Source organism: Bos taurus, chromosome 1, assembly GCF_002263795.3.
Source record: "Bos taurus isolate L1 Dominette 01449 registration number 42190680 breed Hereford chromosome 1, ARS-UCD2.0, whole genome shotgun sequence".
NCBI classification, from domain to species: domain Eukaryota; kingdom Metazoa; phylum Chordata; class Mammalia; order Artiodactyla; family Bovidae; genus Bos; species Bos taurus.
Window position 1 is genome coordinate 121,925,427 of NC_037328.1, and position 20,825 is coordinate 121,946,251.

The 20,825-nt window shown below is 37.7% G+C and overlaps 1 long non-coding RNA gene across 2 annotated transcripts; it reads right to left on the minus strand.

The window, feature by feature from the left end:
- Nucleotides 1-2,222: 2,222 nt before the first annotated feature.
- Nucleotides 2,223-20,701, minus strand: LOC107132207 (uncharacterized). Of its 2 annotated transcripts, XR_009495430.1 has the most exons (5): nt 20,125-20,701; nt 19,916-20,035; nt 17,432-17,478; nt 16,203-16,692; nt 2,223-7,067 (listed from the first exon to the last, which is right to left on the minus strand). It is a non-coding gene; the product is annotated as an uncharacterized lncRNA (long non-coding RNA). The 2 variants fall into 2 exon arrangements; XR_001501159.3 differs by lacking the exon at nt 2,223-7,067 and having other exon boundaries at nt 16,344-16,692; nt 20,593-20,701.
- Between the last annotated feature and the right edge of the window lie 124 nt (nt 20,702-20,825).

Here is a 20,825-nt window from a genome sequence, read left to right on the forward strand (position 1 = left end):
TTTTAAATTACTAAAAGTTAAAAATGTTGATATACAGATTGTCAGCATAAGTATGAAACCTGTGTGTCCTTGCCCCTTAATTCTGCATACTTTCAAGCAAGCTCAGTCTTCATCTGTTTCTGAATACTTATAAATTCTGATATATATATATTATCATATGTGAAACGAATTGCCAGTCCAGGTTCGATGCATGATACAGGATGCTCGGGGCTGGTGCACTGGGATGACCCAGAGGGATGGAATGGGGAGGGAGGTGGGAGGTGGGGTTCAGGATGGGGAACACATGTACACCTGTAGTGGATTCGTGTCAACGTATGGCAAAACCAATACAATATTGTAAAGTAATTAGCCTCCAATTAAAATAAATAAATTTATATTAAAAAATAAAAAATAAATTCTGATATCATGATTTAACAAAGTTGCACCTATTAAACACTGTGGATATCTATCAAACTAATTCTCCAGAACTCAGTTGAATATAAGGAGGCAATCTGGAGGATTCTAGGGCTTGTAAAAGAGTTGGACATGACTTAGCAACTAAATGACAACAACACAACAACTAGTAGTGAACGTTTAGGAAATTTTGAAATTATTTTTGAAATTTTGTCATGGCCCATAGGCCAATTAGCTCAGTGAATGTAGTTGCAAATATACATATATCCTCACATATATTTTACATGTGTGTGTATGTATGTGTGTGTGTATACCTGTATACACATAAGGTTGTCAACTTAGATTTTTCTTTTAGAAAATGAGAAGTACTAATGATGTCATCTAGTTGCTGGGGACACAACAAAGATTAAGGCATCCACTGACTGATCTGCTCTCAGCTTTTCCTTTCCTTTGCCTGTGTCACATGCCTCGTGTGGTAAAAGAAAGGGCAAAGCAGCTGTGCTGAGATGGTAGACATTTATCTCATGTAGAAATCATTTTCTCTGAGTGGCATGATGGAAAAGGACTTCTATTTTGTTTCAGAATGAGCCTTTCAAAGGAACACATCCTGAACCCAGTTAAATACAAAAATTTATATGTGCAATCATGACTATAGTCCTTAATAAAAGAAGGGGGAAGTTCAACTGTTAAGTCTCATAAATAGATACATTTGATGTCATTTGAATGAAGAAGCATCACAGAATGTTTAAAATATTGACACTGGAGATGGAGTGAATGACTTCAATCCTACCAACTGTGGTCACATTTCTGAACTCTCTACAAATATCCATCATCTGTAAACTTGGGGAAAATTTATCCTTAAGTATAGAGAATGAAATCTTAATTATAGAAAATTAAATAAGCATATATGTTCAACCTTAGAGAATTAATAAGTATATATATTAAACTTAATTCACAATATAGTCCTCAAACCAAAGCCTGCTACATAATAAGTGCTCATTGCTGTTTTATTCATAAAAATATGTAGATTTGTCCATTTATGACATTTTAAATCTCTTAACCCTTGTGAGGGCTCTAACTGTTCCAGATCCAATCACCTACTACATATCTGGAAACTGACGAGAGTAAAACATTAGTAGAAAAATATGAAGTATATTTTATGAAGTATAATATATGAAGTATATATTATGAAGTAAAAATATGAAGCATATTATTTCTATTTGTGTTTGTTATTAACATTTCAAGTATATCCTGAAGTAATTAAAGTTTCATCTTAAAAGAGAAACTGAATTTATATAATTTGATATCTAGTTGATATCTAAGATTGAATATCATATATCTACAATTTAATTTTTACTAATATAATGGTACTGCATTTTTTTCCATTTGGGGGCTTATAGAAAGGATATCTTTCTTCATCTATGAATTTTAATAGATATTTACATCAAAGAGCTCCTCAGAAATACTGCCTATTGGGAAACAAATTTGAAAGATTGTAAAATTAATCCAGTAGGTTCCCTATATCTCTTCTCTCTTCATATGCAATTTGCACACCAAAAATGATTATTAAATTCCACATAAATGTCAAACATTTAATATAGCTGTAATTGTAATCCTGATTAAGTATCTCACATGATGCACAGTTCGTAATGTTCATACATATATAAACATACATACGCAATATGCAGTATAACATAAAAGAATAAGAGAAGTCAAAAAATATGCAACAATTCTAGATCCAGATGAGATGGAGTAAGCACACTGCTCCCTGTGCTTAACACAGCTATAAAGCCTGGGTTGGCAAGAGATCTGCTATTTAAGGACTCCAAAAATTTAATAGTAAGTTGCAGATTAAGTGAAGACCCCAAGAGCTTTCATTTATGCATGTTTTTATCTCCTGATACTTACTGTATTAGAAATTAAAACTAAGAAATTGTTAAAACACAAGTTATATTCCATCAGAACTATGGAATATAGCTAATATTCCATAGCTATCAGATTAGTTATGTCATCACCACATATCACAAGCTTCTGGAAATGCTCACTGTGATTTCATATAAAAAAAGAGTAAAAAGTGCAGGTAACATCTTAATGATATAGGAAACTATATCCACCACACTTTGAGAACTGCTGTCTTGCATGTGATGGATAAAGAATACATATTATTTTGATACATACATGCAATATTCACCTTGTGAAACAAAGATTCACACATATTTTAAACACTAGTTTCATACTAAAAATTTAAAAAGAATACTCTATGTAAAAGCTAAATTTTTTTTTTTTTTTAAATGACATTTCTAAGTAATACAGACACATGTCATTTGATATCTTTCCCCAGTTCTGGTTCCAAGCATTCCTTTCTAAGGCTTTCCATTTACAGAGGATCATGGTAAAGTTAAGGAAGATATCAAACCCTTTTACAATTGCGATTACATTGCCATTGAGAAAGAACTCACTTTAATCAGTTCGGTTGTTTATATATAAAAAATTCTACATCAGGTTCCCCTAATTTAGGGACCAAATTCAATACTAACAAGGCCATGTCTGGGATGGTAGAGATGACTAAAATCAGTATTCAAATATCCTTGAACAGTCTCAAGTTTTCCAGAGTTCCAAAGAGAAAACTTGTCTGTTAAATTTCTTGTTATCCAATGACTATTCAGAAGAAGACAAATGGTTCAGCATTTATTGAGGAACATCTATGAGAAGATATCAGATATTATGTCTATTAAAAATTACAGACTTAAGATGATCTATCTAGAGTAATATTTTTGAAACCTGCTAGAAAGAATATTATGTAGATTACCTTTGATTTTTTTAAGGAAGCATTGATTTTTAATATTTTTTTAAAAATCAGTAAAAATCATTTTCTTCACTTGGCTTTAAAAATGTCAGGGGCTAGGAATTTTCAATAATCAAATAATACTTTTGATTTTTTTCAAAGAAAATTTAACTTCAGCAGAAGAGAAATTATACATGTATAACCATTTTAGAATTTTGAACCATATAAACAAATATAGCATACATGATAGAACATAAGTGGATTTGGAGAATATTAAAATATAAATGTTAATTTATGACTTTAAAAGATCTTAAGATATTTTAAGCATGGTCATGGACTTTGGCATTAAGGGAAGGTATAATCTCTTCAATAAATGATGCTAAAAAAATTGGATCTCCACGTGAAAGGATGAAACTGGACCCTGATACTGTACACAAAAATCAATATAAAATGGACTAAAGAGTTGAACAAAAGATCTGTAATCAGAAAACTACTAGAAAAAAACAAGGGCAAGCTTCTTGAGGTTGGTCTTGGAATTCATTTCTTGGCTATGTCACCAAAAGTATAGGAAACAGCAGGAAAAATTAAAAAGCAGGACTTGTATCACACTAAAAACTTCTGCAAAGCAAAGAAGTAACAAAATGAAATGGCAACCTACAGAATGAGAGAAAATATTTGCAAAATATATATCTCATAATGGGTTAATATTAAAAAAATATTTTTAAATTATACAACTCAATTAAATAATAATCCAGTTTAAAAATGGGCACAGGAAATGAATAGCTATTTCTACAAAGAAAGCATACAATTAACAGGCATACAAAAAGATGCTCAGTGTTACTGCTGCTGCTGCTGCTGCTGCTGCTGCTAAGTTGCTTCAGTCGTGTCCGACTCTGTGCGACCCCGTAGATGGCAGCCCATCAGGCTCCATAGTCCCTGGGATTCTCCAGGCAAGAACACTGGAGTGGGTTGCCATTTCCTTCTCCAATGCATGAAAGTGAAAGTGAAGTCGCTCAGTCGTGTCCGACTCTAGCGACCCCATGGACTGCAGCCTATCAGGCTCCTCCGTCCATGGGATTCTCCAGGCAAGAGTACTGGAGTGGGGTGCCATTACTAACATCAGGGAAATGCAATGAGTTATCTCACCTTACATCTGTTAGAATGGCTAATATGAAAAAGACAAAAGAGAACAAGTTTGGCAGGTTATGAAGAAAAGGGAACATTTGTACACTGTCAGCTGAAATGTAAATTAATGCAACCACCATGAAAAATATTATGAAGACACCTCAGAAAAATTCAAAATAGAAGTGTCATATGATCCAGCAATTCCACTTCTGGGTTTATACCAAAAGGAGTGAAATAAGGATCTCTAAAAGATATCCGCACCTCTATGTTCATTGCAGCATTACTCCCAATGGCCAAGAAATGGATGCAGCCTAAATGTTTCTTGATGATAGAGAAAATGTGGCATATAAACATATGGAATATTATTCACCTTTAAAAAAGAAGGAATTTTTGCCATTTGCAACAATATGGATGAACCTATAGGACATATGCTAAGTGAAATTAGCCAGACACAGGTGGATAAATACTAGGTGATATCACTTACATGAGAAATCTAAATAGTCAAACCAATAAATGCAGAGTAGGTGCTGGGGTAGGGGGGGAAATAGGGAGGTATTAGTCAAGCACTACAAATTTCAGTTATGTAAGATGAATTAAGTCCTAGAGGTCTACTGTAAAATATAATGTCTACAGTACACAATACTATAGTATATATTTAAAAATTCACTGAAAGTAGTACTATATTAAGTTTTCCTATAAAATTAATAATGATAAATAAAGAGGGCAGTGAGATATTGTAGGCAATGAATATGTTTATGATATTGATTTTGGTGGTTCTTTCACAAGTGTATGGTTGTGTGCTAAGCTGCATCAGTCGTGTCCTACTCTTTTGTGACCCCAAGAACTTCAGCTGCTAGGCTCCTCTGCCCCTGGGATTCTCTAGGCAAGAACACTGGACAGGGTTGCCATGCCCTCCTCCAGGGGATTTAGGTGAGATATTTCAGGTAATGAATATGTTTATGATATTGATTTTGGTGGTCCTTTCACAAAGGTATACTTATGTATTAACTTAAACACTTGGATACATTAATTATGTACAGTTTTTTATATGTCAATTATACCTCAATAAAGAAACTTAAAAAACATATTTTAACTGCCTAATTTTGTTTCTAATCAAACAGGTAAGTTATTGGTTCACTGTCATACAGGAGGACTAAATGATATGTACTCACTAATCTGATAATAATTCCAGAGGACAGGAAAAATCAAAACTGGTAGTATGACCATAGCCCTGTTTTGCCAGGTAAGTAGTAGAAATAGGGAAGAAAGGAATCAAAGTCCAAACATATTACATATCTTACCTTGGTTATCTTTGTTACCCTCAGTGAAGAGAGTCATGTCACTATTGGCATTGTTTTTGCAATTTGATAGTAATATTAATAGTTTGCACAAAGTCAAATGCAGACATCCCCAAAATATTTTCAGTTCAGTTCATTGCTCAGTCATGTCTGACTCTTTGTGACCCTATGAATTGCAGCATGCCAGGCCTCCCTGTCCATGAGCAACTCCTGGAGTTCACCCAAACTCATTTCCATCGAGTCAGTGATGCCATTCAGCCATCTCTTCCTCTGTCATCCCCTTCTCCTCCTGCCTCCAATCCCTCCCAGCATCAGAGTCTTTTTCAATGAGTCAACTCTTCGCAAGAGGTGGCCAAAGGACTGGAGTTTCAGCTTTAGCATCATTCCTTCCAAAGAAATCCTAGGGCTGACCTCCTTCAGAATGGACTGGTTGGATCTCCTTGCAGTCCAAGGGACTCTCAAGAGTCTTCTCCAACACCACAGTTCAAAAGCATCAATTCTTCGGCGCTCAGCCTTCTTCACAGTTCAACTCTCACATCCATACATGACCACTGGAAAAACCATAGCCTTGACTAGAGGGACCTTTGTTGGCAAAGTATTGTCTCTGTTTCTGAATATGCTATCTAGGTTGGTCATAACTTTCCTTCCAAGGAGTCAGCATCTTTTAATTTCATGGCTGCAGTCACTATGTGCTTTGATTTTGGAACCCCCAAAAATAAAGTCTGACATTGTTTCCACTGTTTCCACATCTATTTCCTATGAAGTGATGGGACCAGGTGCCATGATCTTAGTTTTCTGAATATTGAGCTTTAAGCCAACTTTTTCATTCTCCTTTTTCACTTTCATCAAGAGGCCCTCTAGCTCCTCTTCACTTTCAGCCATAAGGGTGGTGTCATCTGCATATCTGAGGTTATTGATATTTCTCCTGGCAATCTTGATTCCAGCTTGTGCTTCTTCCAGCCCAGCGTTTCTCATGATGTACTCTGCATATGAGTTAAATAAGCAGGGTGACAATATACAGCCTTGACGTACTCCTTTTCCTATTTGGAATCAGTCTGTTGTTCCTTGTCCAGTTCCAACTGTTGCTTCCTGATCTGCATATAGGTTTCCCAAAAGGCAGATCAGGTGGTCTGGTATTCCCATGTCTTTCAGTTTATTTTCCACAGTTTATTGTGATCCACACAGTCAAAGGCTTTGGCATAGTCAATAAAGCAGAAATAGATGTTTTTCTGGAACTCTCTTGCTTTATCGATGTCCAGCAGATGTTAGCAATTTGATCTCTGGTTCCTCTGCCTTTTCTAAACCCAGCTTGAACATCTGGAAGTTCATGGTTCATGTATTGCTGAAGCCTGGCTTGGAGAATTTTGAGCATTACTTTACTATTTAGCTGGTTTCAAACACTTTGAACATGAACAGGGACCAATCTAGCTTGAGGCTGTTCAGTGAGAAAATCATTCCTGGAGAAACTGAATAGTCAAAGGGAAAAAAGAAAAAACTCTAGATTTTTGGGGTATCTGCAAAAAAAAGTTCAGTTACAACGCATTAACCCTATAGTGAGGCACACAGATCAACAAAGCCTGTTGCTGAAATCTGCTACTTCACTGCATCTTAAATATATAAAAATAGGCTATCTAAGAATCACCAGATACCTAGGGGAGGTCTCAGACAACAGAGACAAAAACAAGAGAAAAGCAAAACATGGAAAAAATAGATGATAAAATGGAAAAAATAAAGTGGAAAAGATAGTTGATAAAATATTGGGAAAAAATAAAAACCCATAATTAATATCCTCCGAGACATAAAAAACTATTTATAAAACATGAATATAAAACTGTAAGAAAAAGTATTTGGGGTGGTGGGCAGGAGTTGAAGACATAAATAGCAAAAATTTTAAATCAAATTTAGGTATGAAAGAGAAATTGAGGAAAATCTCTTGAAAATTAAAAAAAAAATATATATAAGGAACAAAAGGTATGAGAGGCTAGAGGGGAAGGAAGAGGGAAATAATTGAAATAAAGGGAAAGGTGAATTTTGAATACTCTATTAAGAAGGAATAAAGGTTTACTTTGGCTATTGTCAAAAGTTCAGAAATAAAATAAGTAAAACCAGTTCATCACCAAAGTAGTAAAAGTTTTCTGTGCACACACTGGAAAGACAGTTTGAGAACTGGACACACTCAAATACTGAATGAGGCTCTGGGTAAATGATTAAAGACAATGACTATTTTTTATTCACAGTGATTGGTTACAATCTTATAATTTTCTTAAGGAATAGAGAATAGGTTAGTGGCTACCTCATATCAATTTTGGGAAACACACTATGTTGTCCTTATGATATCAAGACACATAAACAAGAAATTTAATGACCTAGACAACCATGATGATGTGGTCACTCATCTAGAGCCAGACATCCTGGAGTATGAAGTTAGGTGGGCCTTAGGAAGCATTACTACCAACAAAGCTAGTGGAGGAGACAGAATTCCAGCTGAGTTATTTATAATCTTAAATGATGATTCTGTTAAAGGGCTGCACTCAATATATCAGCAAATTTGGGAAACTCAGAAGTGGCCACAGGACTGGAAAAGGTCAGTGTTCATTCCAATCCCAGAGAAGGGCAATGCCAAAGAATGTTCAAACTACTGCACAATTGTGCTCATTTCATATGCTAGCAAAGTTATGCTCAAAATCCTTCAAGTTAGGCTTCAGCAGTACATGAACCTAGAACTTGCAGGTGTACAAGCTGGGCTTCAGAGAGGTAGAGAAATCAGAGATCAAATTGCCAACATTTGTTGGATCATGGAGAAAGCAAGGCAATTCCAGAAAAAAAATCTACTTCTGCTTCATTGACTATGCAAAAGCCTTTGACTGTGTGTTTCAAAACTAACTGGAAAATTCTTAAAGAGATGGGAATACCAGGCCACCTCACCTGACTCCTAAGAAACCTCTATGCGGCTCAAAAAAGCAACAGACCCAGACACAGAACAACTAAGTGGTTCAAATTGGGAAACGAGTACGACAAGGCGGTATGTTGTCACCCTGCTTTTAACTCATATGCAGAGTACATCTGGGCTTCCCTGGTGGCTCAGTGATAAAGAATTCATCTGCAGTGTAGGAGATGCAAGAGATGGCAGTTTGATCTTTGGGTGGGAAATATCCCCTGGAAGAGGAGATGGCAATGCACTCCAGTATTTTTGCCTGGGAAATCCCATGAACAGAGGCGCCTGGTGGGCTACAGAACCATGGGGTGGCAAAGAGTCAAACAAGACTTAGCGAGTAAACAACAGCAACAAAGCAAGAAATGACCCGGGCCAAGTTAATATCATGAAACAAGCTAAATTAAGCATTGTAAAACTAAACTGACTTTGTCTGCTCTGGAATTTTCAAGGCTGCTTTTCCATTTGTGTTTAACACCATTGAAAAGAGCGTTATACGTGCAGCCAATGTTGGACTCACTAAACACCAAGGCCTCTATAGTCTAGAGGAAACTAACTTAGGAGGTTATTATATATTTTCTAAGAATGGAGGAAGAATAAAGGGAAAGGGAAAACTGAAGCATGCCTACTGAATCTCTATGTTCAGTTTCACAGCTCATGAGTGCTAACCATCTCTTCTTTGCAATACTATTAGACAATTTTTTGAGAGAGTCCTGAAAGTATGATTTGCTAAGTTTGGTTCAGTTTTAATTACAAATGGAGATAATGCTCTTATTTTGAGAGACCACTCTGTATCCCAAATTAATCAACCCAACTCTATGGTTATTCCAGGCCTCAAAACTTCTCTAAAGAATGGATTGTGAATTTTCAAACTCTAATCCAAAACAGCTGGTGCTGGGAAAGATTGAAGGCAGGAGGAGAAGGGGATGACAGAGGATGAGCTGGTTGGATGGCATCACCGACTCGATGGACATGAGTTTGAGTAAGCTCTGGGAATTGGTGATGGACAGGGAAGCCTGGTGTGCTGCAGTCTATGGTCGCAAAGAGTTGGACACAACTGAGTGATTGAACTGAACTGAACTGAATTCAAAACAGGTCTCTCCATAATATATCATATTGAAACATCTTGATATATTTGAAGCTAAAGCAGACCTGTATATTTAAAAATTTTTTATGAGTCCAAGCTTCCATTCTCAATTGCTTCAGTAGTGTCCAACTCTTTGAAACCCTATGGACTGTAGTCCACAAGACTCCTCTGTCCGTGGGATTCTCCAGGCAAGAATACTGGAATGGGTAGGGTAGCCCCAGGATACCACCAAATAAACAAGCAGCTTTGTTTCAAATCTCAAAGCTTATTTTTTTTATAGGCACAAAAGATGATAAAGTTTAATTTGATTAATCTCTGACAATTTGGTCTCTCAATGAGGGAGTTAACCTTGCAGAACTGCTGGGAGGGTGCTATGGGGTGGGAGGTGATCAAGAATGGTTCACAAGATAAACTAGCTATGGCTACTAAATTTGGACCCCATTATGATAACCAACAGAGAAGGCAATGGCACCCGACTCCAGTACTCTTGCCTGGAAAATCCCATGGGCAGAGGAGCCTGGAAGGCCGCAGTCCACGGGATCGCGAAGAGTCAGACATAACCAAGCGACTTCACTTTCACTTTTCACTTTCATGCATTGGAGAAGGAAATGGTAACCCACTCCAGTGTTCTTGCCTGGAGAGTCCCAGGGACTGGGGAGCCTGGTGGGCTGCCGTCTATCGGGTCGAATGGAGTCAGACTTAGCAGCAGCAGCAGCATGATAACCAACCATGGCAGAGGAATAAGTGGTGCTTTCTCAACCAAGATTAATGAGAAAAGGAATAGGGCTGACCACCAAGATTATGATACCTCTCACTGCTGTTAGCATTAGATTACATTCAGGAATGACAATCAAAAGTGTAACTGGTATGGCATGAGGCCAATGTAATCAGAATAGATGCTGGGAATAGAAAGAATTCTAAAGATTTCTCCTCCAGTTGGCCCTAGTTGGCTGATTAAGCCCAAACACTTGTCTTGGCACTGCCATGAAAGTTATTAAGGTTACTAATTAGCTAAACTTAACATAGGGATATTTATAATCAAATAAAGCATAAACTGGGGCTTCCCTTGTGGCTCAGCTGGTAAAGAATCTGCCTGCAATGTGGGAGACCTGGGTTCAGTCCCTGGGTTGGGAAGATCCCCTGGAGAAGGGAAAGGCTATCCACTCCAGTGTTCTGGCCTAGAGAATTCCAGGGACTGTATAGTCCATGGGGTTGCAAAGAGTCAGACACGACTGAGTGACTTTCACTTTCCATCACACTTTCCAAAGTGTAAATACCTGAATATTCACAATCCATGTAGATTGGTCCCATTTTGTACAGGTATTTAGTGGCAAGGGCCAATAGTACTGACACATAATTCACTACATACCTAGGAGTCTAACACATCTAAAACATTCTAGACACTTATATGTTTGATATAGGACCCTTCACAGCATTTTACATAATAGAATAAATAAAATATATCATGACACAATTATCATATGAAATATTATGCAACCCTCAGATAAATTTTTGAATGAAATAATTTCTATATGAAAGCAGGATACTAAATTATGTAGGCTACTAAATTATGTCAACGATCTGAGTCTAATTTTATTAAAATTACAAATACACATGGACATACTAGAAAGAAATATGTTATAGTGTTCATTAATGTGTGGTAGGTTATTAGTAACTTTTACATATTTTATTTGTATTATCAAAATCCTAAGTATTATTATATTTTGCAATTTGATATTTTTTAGAAACACTGAACATTAATTTATACAGTTTGCTATTTATACATATGGCACTAATTCTATATGTTACTTTGCCAAATTGACCTTTTAGTACATTGGTTCCCTCATCTTCAAAAATCATTTGACTTAAGGGAGCTAATATATCTTTAAACACAAAAATTCTCAGAATATCTAAATATAGAAGTGTCAAGAAAGCCCTAGGTTTATAATGTATTGCCCTAGAATCACTGCTTGGACTTGGCACTTTGCTATTTTGAACTCTGAACATGATCATGTCTTAAGTCATAATAAATGATCTTATTTTTCATTCTATCATTACATGAGTTTTGAACATAGCTAAGAAAGTACAAACAAGAGCACAAACTGTTGGGCAGTTGCTCTCTTAATTTTTCTTTATATTATTTTAAGTAATATTTTTCATAGAAAAGTCCATATTGTCAAAGCTATGATTTTTCCAGTAGTCATGTAGTAGTAGTAGTGAGAGCTGGACCATAAAGAAAACTAAGCACCAAATAATTGATGTTTTTTGAACTGTGGTGCTGGTGAAGACTCTTGAGAGTCCCTTTGATGTCAAGAAGATCAAAGCAGTCAATCCTAAAGGAAATCAACCCTGAATATTCATTGGAAGGACTGATGCTAATGCTGAAGCTCCAATACTTTGGCTACCTGATGCAAAGAGCTGAGGAAACTTTTTTCTTCACCATTATCTTATTACAAATGAATATACTTGTGATCATGCTAATTCACTTCAGTTGTGTCTGACTCTGTGACCCCCCCACCCCCCCCATTGACTTGACTCTGTAGCCCATCAAGCTCCTCTGTCCGTGGATTTCCCAGGCAAGAATACTGGATTGCGTTGCCATTTCCTCCTCCAGGAGATCTTCCCAACCCAGGGGTAGAACCCACATCTCTTATGTCTCCTGGATTGGCAGGTGGGTTCTTTAGCCCTAGTGCCACTAGGTTCATCAAAATTCTGGTGCACGAGTTCCCATGTGTTGAAGGGCAGGCTGGTAGAGTACGACCTTCCCAGAAGAATAAAGATCACACAAGTAAATGCAACTCCTGATCTGGTATGATTTTAAATGATACTACTTTGCAAATGAATTCAGTTCACCATCTGAGTTTGCAAATATGTTTCTTTGCATATTTCTTCAATACCAAGCAGTTTCTTCCTTGTACCACAAAACAAAACAAGCAAAAACAAAGCAAACAAAGCAAACAGAACTAAGTGCACATCATTACTGGAAAGATTAATACTAAAGTTCTCTTTTTTAAAAAATGTACATAAAATGTTGAATTACCATGAATACTAAACTAATGAAAGTAGAGGTAACATCTAACAGAATCGTAAGTAGCTGCCATATGTTATGTGTTCAATGTTGAATTCAGTGGTGACTTGACTGCAGGTGATAACAAGCAAGCAGTAATGTGATCAGAGGAGAAAGCAAGCAAAGGGTGAGCATGATGAAGTGTAATTAAGTAATTGAGATTTTTCTCTATTGACCTTATATGCTATCAATAATGAACTCAGATTAACATGTGACATTCTTACTATAATGATTCACTGAGAAGAGGAAGATATTATTGACCTTCTGTGAGGTTTTGTTTGTAATGAGTTACTTTATTTTGTTTAAATTTGGGATTCATAAAGGGGTATAACACTCGAGCTCACCTTCTGACTCAGTAATAAAAAATTTGTTTTTCGTAAGCATGAGACCTTATAACCTGAATATGAAGTTCCTCCATTAACAGGGCTTCAAATTGTTCTTAGAGTTTATTAAAGTGTCTCTTCTCTTGTTTTTGCTTGTGATACATCCGAAAAAGTTAATGTTTTCTATTAAAAAGTGTTAGTCTAATGAATTTGATTCCTTTTAGGGCTTTTCATTACATCTTCTTGGTTAGTAATCTTAAAATTGCTTATGCTTACTTTTAAGTAAGCTTGATTAGCAGTCATTTTATTTACTTTTTAAAAAGTCCTAAAGTTGTCTATATTTCATTACTGCTATTGCTGCTAAGTCGCTTCAGTTGTGTCCGACTCTGTGCGACCCCATAGACGGCAGCCCACCAGAATCCCCCGTCCCTGGGATTCTCCAGGCAAGAACACTGGAGTGGGTTGCCATTTCCTTCTCCAATGCATGAAAGTGAAAAGGGAAAGTGAAGTCGCTCAGTCGTGTCCGACTCTTAGCAACCCCATGGACTGTAGCCCACCAGGCTCTTCCGTCCATGGGATTTTCCAGGCAAGAGTACTGGAGTGGGGTGCCATTGCCTTCTCTGCTATATTTCATTACTTCCTTTTTATTCTGTAAACCACTGAAATATGATGTCCATTCCTAGCATTCCAATAAAATTGTCCTTGCTAAGATTGGTAATGGGCTTTGTACTTACTAGACCCTCTGGAAACTGTTAAATATTTAACTGATAGCAAGAACAAATGTATATTAAAATGTCTCTTGTGCTCAGATTTCCTGGATTTTCTTTGAAACCTAATAATTATCTCTCTAGATAATTGTATTTTTTTTTAAGTTTTAAATTTTATTTTTTAAACTTTACAATATTGTATTAGTTTTGCCAAATATCAAAATGAATCTGCCACAGGTATACCTGTGTTCCCCATCCTGAACCCTCCTCCCTCCTCCCTCTCCATATCCTCCCTCTGGGTCGTCCCAGTGCACCAGCCCCAAGCATCCAGTATCGTGCATCGAACCTGGACTGGCGACTCGTTTCATACATGATATTATACATGTTTCAATGCCATTCTCCCAAATCATCCCACCCTCTCCCTCTCCCACAGAGTCCGTAAGACTGATCTATACATCAGTGTCTCTTTTGCTGTCTCGTACACAGGGTTATTGTTACCATCTTTCTAAATTCCATACATATGCGTTAGTATACTGTATTGGTGTTTTTCTTTCTGGCTTACTTCACTCTGTATAATAGGTTCCAGTTTCATCCATCTCATTAGAACTGATTCAAATGTATTCTTTTTAATGGCTGAGTAATACTCCATTGTGTATATGTACCACAGCTTTCTTATCCATTCATCTGCTGATGGGCATCTAGGTTGCTTCCATGTCCTGGCTATTATAAACAGTGCTGCAATGAACATTGGGGTACATGTGTCTCTTTCCCTTCTGGTTTCCTCAGTGTGTATGCCCAGCAGTGGGATTGCTGGATCATAAGGCAGTTCTATTTCCAGTTTTTTAAGGAATCTCCACACTGTTCTCCAATTGTTTGATATTGGCTAAATAAGTAGAAATTTTATGCCCTAAATTTAACTCTTTGTTTTGTTGGTTTAGATTTGGGGTAAGTAAAATTGTGCAAAGTGAAGAATCAAAACAGATAAGCTCATCAGATGGTGACTGATAAAGCTGTAGCTACAAGTTTAAACCTCAGGAAAAGATTTAGCCCTGTGCCTCCTCCCAGGGCAACAGTAGCCAGCGATGCAGCAGCCTGGTCACTCCCTTCCTGCTCACTGGAACAGAGCTCTGGAGCACTCCTTCTCTCTCTTTCTTGTCTACTTGTCCCTCACCGCTCCCCCCAAAAAAGGGAACTACTGTACCACAGGGCCCTGAAACTACATAGCGAAATACTACTTTATTTTCACTTAACTCATATCCCCAATAGGCTTCGGGTTGTGGTTAAGATCATGGGATATATTTTCTGTTTAGTGACTTCCTTTCCCTTATAGGATAGGGAAGTAGAGATCATAATAAATTAGACATGGTATTGAACTCGAAGGTCTGTGTGAGTACTCCTTTCCTTGTCATTAGATGCAAAAAATGACAGGATCTTATGACCTAAGGGCTAAGTGCAAGACTCTGCCCCACAACCACAATTTCTCACACCTCTTACAGCTATAACACCACTGATCACTTCCTCATTAAGTCTCTCCCTCCTTAGTTTTAGAAATATTACACTTCTGTTATACATGGTGCTCTTTGTCCTTTCCCACTTTCAGTCTCACCAGTGTTTAATGAGCTCATTAAACACTGGGGTCTCTTATTTCCATGCTTGACCCACTCCTCATGCTCCAAACTCAATACTGTAAGTCTGTTTCAATATATTCAACTTTTGTGCATATTTCAAGTTTTCTCAACAGGTATATAGGATCCACTGTCTCAGGTTTGATACCCCCAGGCATCTCACACTTGCCTAATCTAACTAGACTTTACTCCTAATCTCATTCTGTGATGTCTATATGTATGCACTGTCATCTATCCAGTTTTTCAAAATGAAGCCATTCTTAAAATAATCCCCTCCCTTTTTCCTCCCCCAAATCTGCTGTCACCAAGCAACATCTATATTTTTACTTTTTCCTGTCTCTGGAATGCATCTTCTCCTTTCCGAATTCACTAAACACGATCTCTCTCGTTATTTTTCAGGAAAGTATCTTTGTCACTAAAATGATCTCCTTTCTCTTCCTACTCTACAAATCACTCTGTCACAATTTAGTCCTTCTTAAAGCAAGAAGTGACTTAGTATGCATGCAAAGCAAGAGCTTAATAGTGTCTTTTTCATACTTAAAATTGTATCATACTTCAGTCTCCAAGATCAAACCCAATCTCTTCAGCACAGTGTATGACCTCTAACTTGTGGTTCCTGCCCAACTTTTCCAGAATCGATTAGTCTGGATGCTGATAGCTCCTGTAACAAATTGTAATGACTTTTCTCACTCCAACTTTCTTTCTCTTCCCCATAACTGACAAGGTGAAAATTTCTAATCCATGGGCAGCTTTCATTCACACAGTGTTTCAGGGCCACAAAACCTCTGTTTTGTAGTTCTGTCATCTCTTAGGGTCTCAGCATAAACCAATGGAAGAGAAACAGTATGGTGAAGGCTCACCTGCTGCTTAAGATTCTTAGCTTGGAAGTAATAACATTTGTTTCTTCTCAAACTCTGTTGGCTGAAATTCAGTCATATGGCTACATGTTAGTTGGCCAGTTCTCAGTAACAGTTCTATACCAAGGAAGAAAGAACACAAACTTTGGTGAACAGTTTACTTTCTCTGCGTTAACACAGACTGTCTCTTTCCATTCCATGTCTTGCTCCCTCACGCACTGCAGCCATACTTAACCCTCATAATCCTGAAATACACTATGTCTCTTGGCATATATTGCTGCCTTTTGCTCATGGCTATCTTCTACTCATCTTTAAAAAACATAGCTGAGAAATCTTTTTGTGTAGAAAACCATTACAGAACTCTTATTTTTGGATTAACAACCTCCTTATGTATTCTATATTTTTTTGTTGCAATAGGTTCTTGGAAAATCTTGATAGATGCAGTTATGTACATCATAATTTCAAAAACGTCCATTTCTCTTCTCAGTGGGACCTGAAAAGATATGAGTATTAAAAATGAAGCCTGACTCATTTAGACCATATTAAAAATTTATGAAAATATTTTTTGGTAAAGTCAAATTTATGATTTTATAAGTAGCTGTTATCATACATCTGGCAATATACAGTTTGTTAAACAGGAGCTTTTTGTTATTTTTAATCATATGTAAAAAACCTATAAAGATGGTATAAAAATCAATTCCTTAGTAACTCATTACTTATCTTTTTGAAGAGATACAAGTGAGGCCATATAATTGAGTTCTGCCCAAGGAAATGTAGACAGAAATATGTATATCAATTTCAAACCTGGCCCATAAAAACCCTTCATAGGTAACAACTTATCCTTTCTTCTGCAGACTCAATGTCAAAGCCCAGAAAAATCTCAAAAACCATACATGAAATTTCCATGAGCCTGGGTCCTTGAGTGATGCTGTAAAACAGAGCCCCAAGTCCACCAACAGAGAACATTTCCATTTGGCTGTTGTGTCATGAAAAAACAAAACAAAACTATGTCATTGATATTTTGAGGTTGATAATACCATCAGCATTATCCAAAATTATGCCCAGAGTTAATGACTAAAGAATTCATATATGGTGACCTCTTGGAAAATTAAAAATCTTTGCTTACATTAATAACTCAAAATAGAAAATTTTGTCTAATGGTGAACCTGAGGTACCCATATGTCAAGACCTCCTTATGCTGTTTCCCAGGAAATCTATTATACCAACTTCACCTTGGGGCTGCAGCACTCTCTTGGAGCTACTGGTTACAGCAGCTGGCCTAAACAGGAAAACAAAGAGCAAAAAAGAGGATTTTAGAATATGTTTAAGATTTTCAGTGGTACAATGCTAAGATTACTTTATATTAATGCTGTGCCATGCTAAGTTGCTTCAGTCACATCCAACTCTTTGTGACCCTATGGACTGCAGCCCACCAGGCTCCTCTGTCCATGGGATTCTTCAGGCAAGAATACTGGAGTGGGTTGCTATGTCCTCCTCCAGAGGATCTTCCTGACCCAGGGATTGAACCCATGTCTCTTAAGTCTCCTGCATTGGCAGATGGGTTCTTTACCACTAGCGCCATATGGGAAGCACACTTTTTATTAATAAATACTCTTAAACAGCTTAAACAGAAAGCAAGAATCATGAAGAGTTACAACCATGGTGTAAAATTATTAAGACATAAACCTCATCCAGGTAGAAAGGGACAGCAATATAGAAACTTGCTCATTTTGAGTAAGAAATCAGGTGAAAAACAAAAATAAATACTCTTGGTGAGTCCACAACCACAGGCCAGACTTCATAAAATAAAACATCTGGAACTATGTAAGTCAGGGTCAGTGCTACAACTCAAGGGGGTCATCAAGTTCTTGGGATCTTCCCACAAGTCCTATATGTTTGTGTATATATGTGTGTATATGTAAGTGTGTATTCTTTGGAGGGAATGATGAAAGCTGAAGCTCCAGTACTTTGGCCACCTCATGCGAAGAGTTGACTCATTGGAAAAGACTCTGATGCTGGGAGGGATTGGGGGCAGGAGGAAAAGGGGATGATAGAGGATGAGATGGCTGGATGACATCACTGACTCAATGGATGTGAGTTTGAGTGAACTCCGGGAGTTGGTGATGGACAGGGAGGCCTGGCATGCTGCGATTCATGGGGTCACAAAGAGTTGGATACGACTGAGCGACTGAACTGAACTGAACTGATACATGTATTTGTGTATGTATATACAGGCTTCCCTGGTAGCTCAGCTCAGTTCAGTCGCTTAGTCATATCCAACTCTGCGACCCCATGGACTGTAGCACGCCAGGCTTCCCTATCCTTCACCAACTCCTGGAGCTTGCTCAAACTCATGTCCATCGAGTCAGTGATACCATCCAACCATCTCATCCTCTGTTGTCCCCTTCCCTTCCTGCCTTCAATCTTTCCCAGCATCTGGGTCTTTTCCAATGAGTCAGTTCTTCGCATCAGGTGGCCAAAGTATTGGAGTTTCAGCACCAACATCAGTCCTTCCAATGAATATTCAGGACTAATTTCCTTTAGGATTGACTGGTTTGATCTCCCTGCAGTCCAAGGGACTCTCAAGAGTCTTCTCCAACACCACAGTTCAAAAGCATTGATTCTTCAGTTCTTGGCGTTCTTTATAGGCCAACTCTCACATCCATACATGACTACTGGAAAAACCATAGCTTAGTAGACGGAGCACATATATATATATATATATATATATATATATATATATATGTATGTGTGTGTATATATACACAATTATATTTAAAATTAGGTAGGAATGCTTTTCTAGAAATCTTCAAGATTTTTCCTCAGCCAAATCTGAGAAATATGCCAACATGTGCAGCAATAACAGGCAAAGGAGACAGGCTGGTGTCACCATGATTGTCCACCAATCAAAATTCATACTTCAGACTAGGACCCTTGTTCCATGAATGCACTGCTCCCCAATATCTGACCGAAATAGGATATCTTAACCAAGTGGTTCTTAAAGCGAGGTCCATAGGATAACATTATCAACATCACATTTGAATTTATCAGAAAAGCACATTCCAGGCTCAATCCCAAACTACTGACTCAGAAAATTGAAAATAGTGCTTCACAAATTGAGTTTAAACAAGAATTTCAGGTGGTTCTGATGCACATTAAAGCTTGAGAACCACTACTTTACCCTATAAAAGCAGATGCTGAGTTTTGGGTAGGCAACTAATAGTTTATGCTATGCATAGACATTTTCTAATTAAAAGTACTTTTCTTTAGAGATCATAATAAAATGAAAGCAAATGCAGTTAAAACAAAACAAAAACCAAAGCTATTAAAAGTACAAGAACAACAAAAAAATGTTAATGTACAGAGGGGAATAAAATCTTAACATGTTTGAGAAAATAGGAAGAGGCAGATGTTAACTATTTTGTAATAGGAAGTTATAGTGTGTAAAGAGGGGTGTAAGAAGAAAGAGATCCAACTTAGTACCACAGAATCTCAGAGAGACTGTCCTAGAGACTGAAGACTTCCTGATTTCAAACAAAAGGGGGAATAAAGTTGAAATTATAGATCAAAATGACAAATTCTTGGAAATCCATATTCAAGAGGCTGAAGCACCAACCCTCATTCTCTATTGCCATGGAGAGAATGTGGCAATGGTATAAACCAACCGTAAGCAAGATGATGGAGACAGAAATGGCAACCCACTCCAGTATTCTTACCTAGATATTCCACGGACAGAGGAGCCTGGTGGGCTGCCGTCTATGGAGTAGCACAGAGTCGGACATGACTGAAGCGACTTAGCAGCAGCAACAGCAGCAAGCAGATGAGGGAGATTTCTTCTGTTAAAAGAAAACAGAACGTCTAGAGATTCAAGAACAATATTCATAGAAGAGGGGAGATTGAAAAATAACATTGTAATGCAACGTACTGGATCTCTACAGTTTTCCTATTCCTTCTGCAATAGATAATTAGCAATCAGAGAGCTAAAAGGCAAGGTACATCTCACTTCTTTTCTCCATATTCGGCTTTAATTGTTTAGAAGGTCATGTGTCACTTTGGTAAATGAAAGTGTGAATTGAAAAACAACAATGAATCTTTTATTTTAACAAATATTTTCTTGGTGTGCCTGTTTGCTAGTAGGAGCGCTGTAAACAGTAAACATTCTAAAAGGCCCTTCAAAGGAGTTAAACGCCATTTAATGGAAAGAGAGACAGACAGGAGCAGAGAGAGCAGAGAACAAAACAGAAAAAGGCTTGTTTCAAGAGATAAAACAATCTCAACTCGTTGCCATGTGTACTCTTTACTGCTCTTAGCTTCCCGGCTGGAAAGCTACTGGACTCTAAGGGACAGAGGTCGGTCAAGGCAACCGTAAAGGAAACTCCGCGGAACTCCGCACCCAGAGTGCCCCCGGAGGCGGCCACTCCCTGTTAATGACTTTGTAAGTTTCCAGCTGATTTCGATCTCTCAGTTCCTCGCGGACCTGAACCTCAAGACCCAAGTATTTGGAGCCGCTCTAGGGGCAAGGAAAGCAGCCTACAGCCTCTCCTCGCCGCACCGGGGCGTCGGTCCAGCCCCCAGGTCTCGCGCAGAGACGCGGAAGTGCCCAAGTGAGGAAGAGGGCGGGAAGCC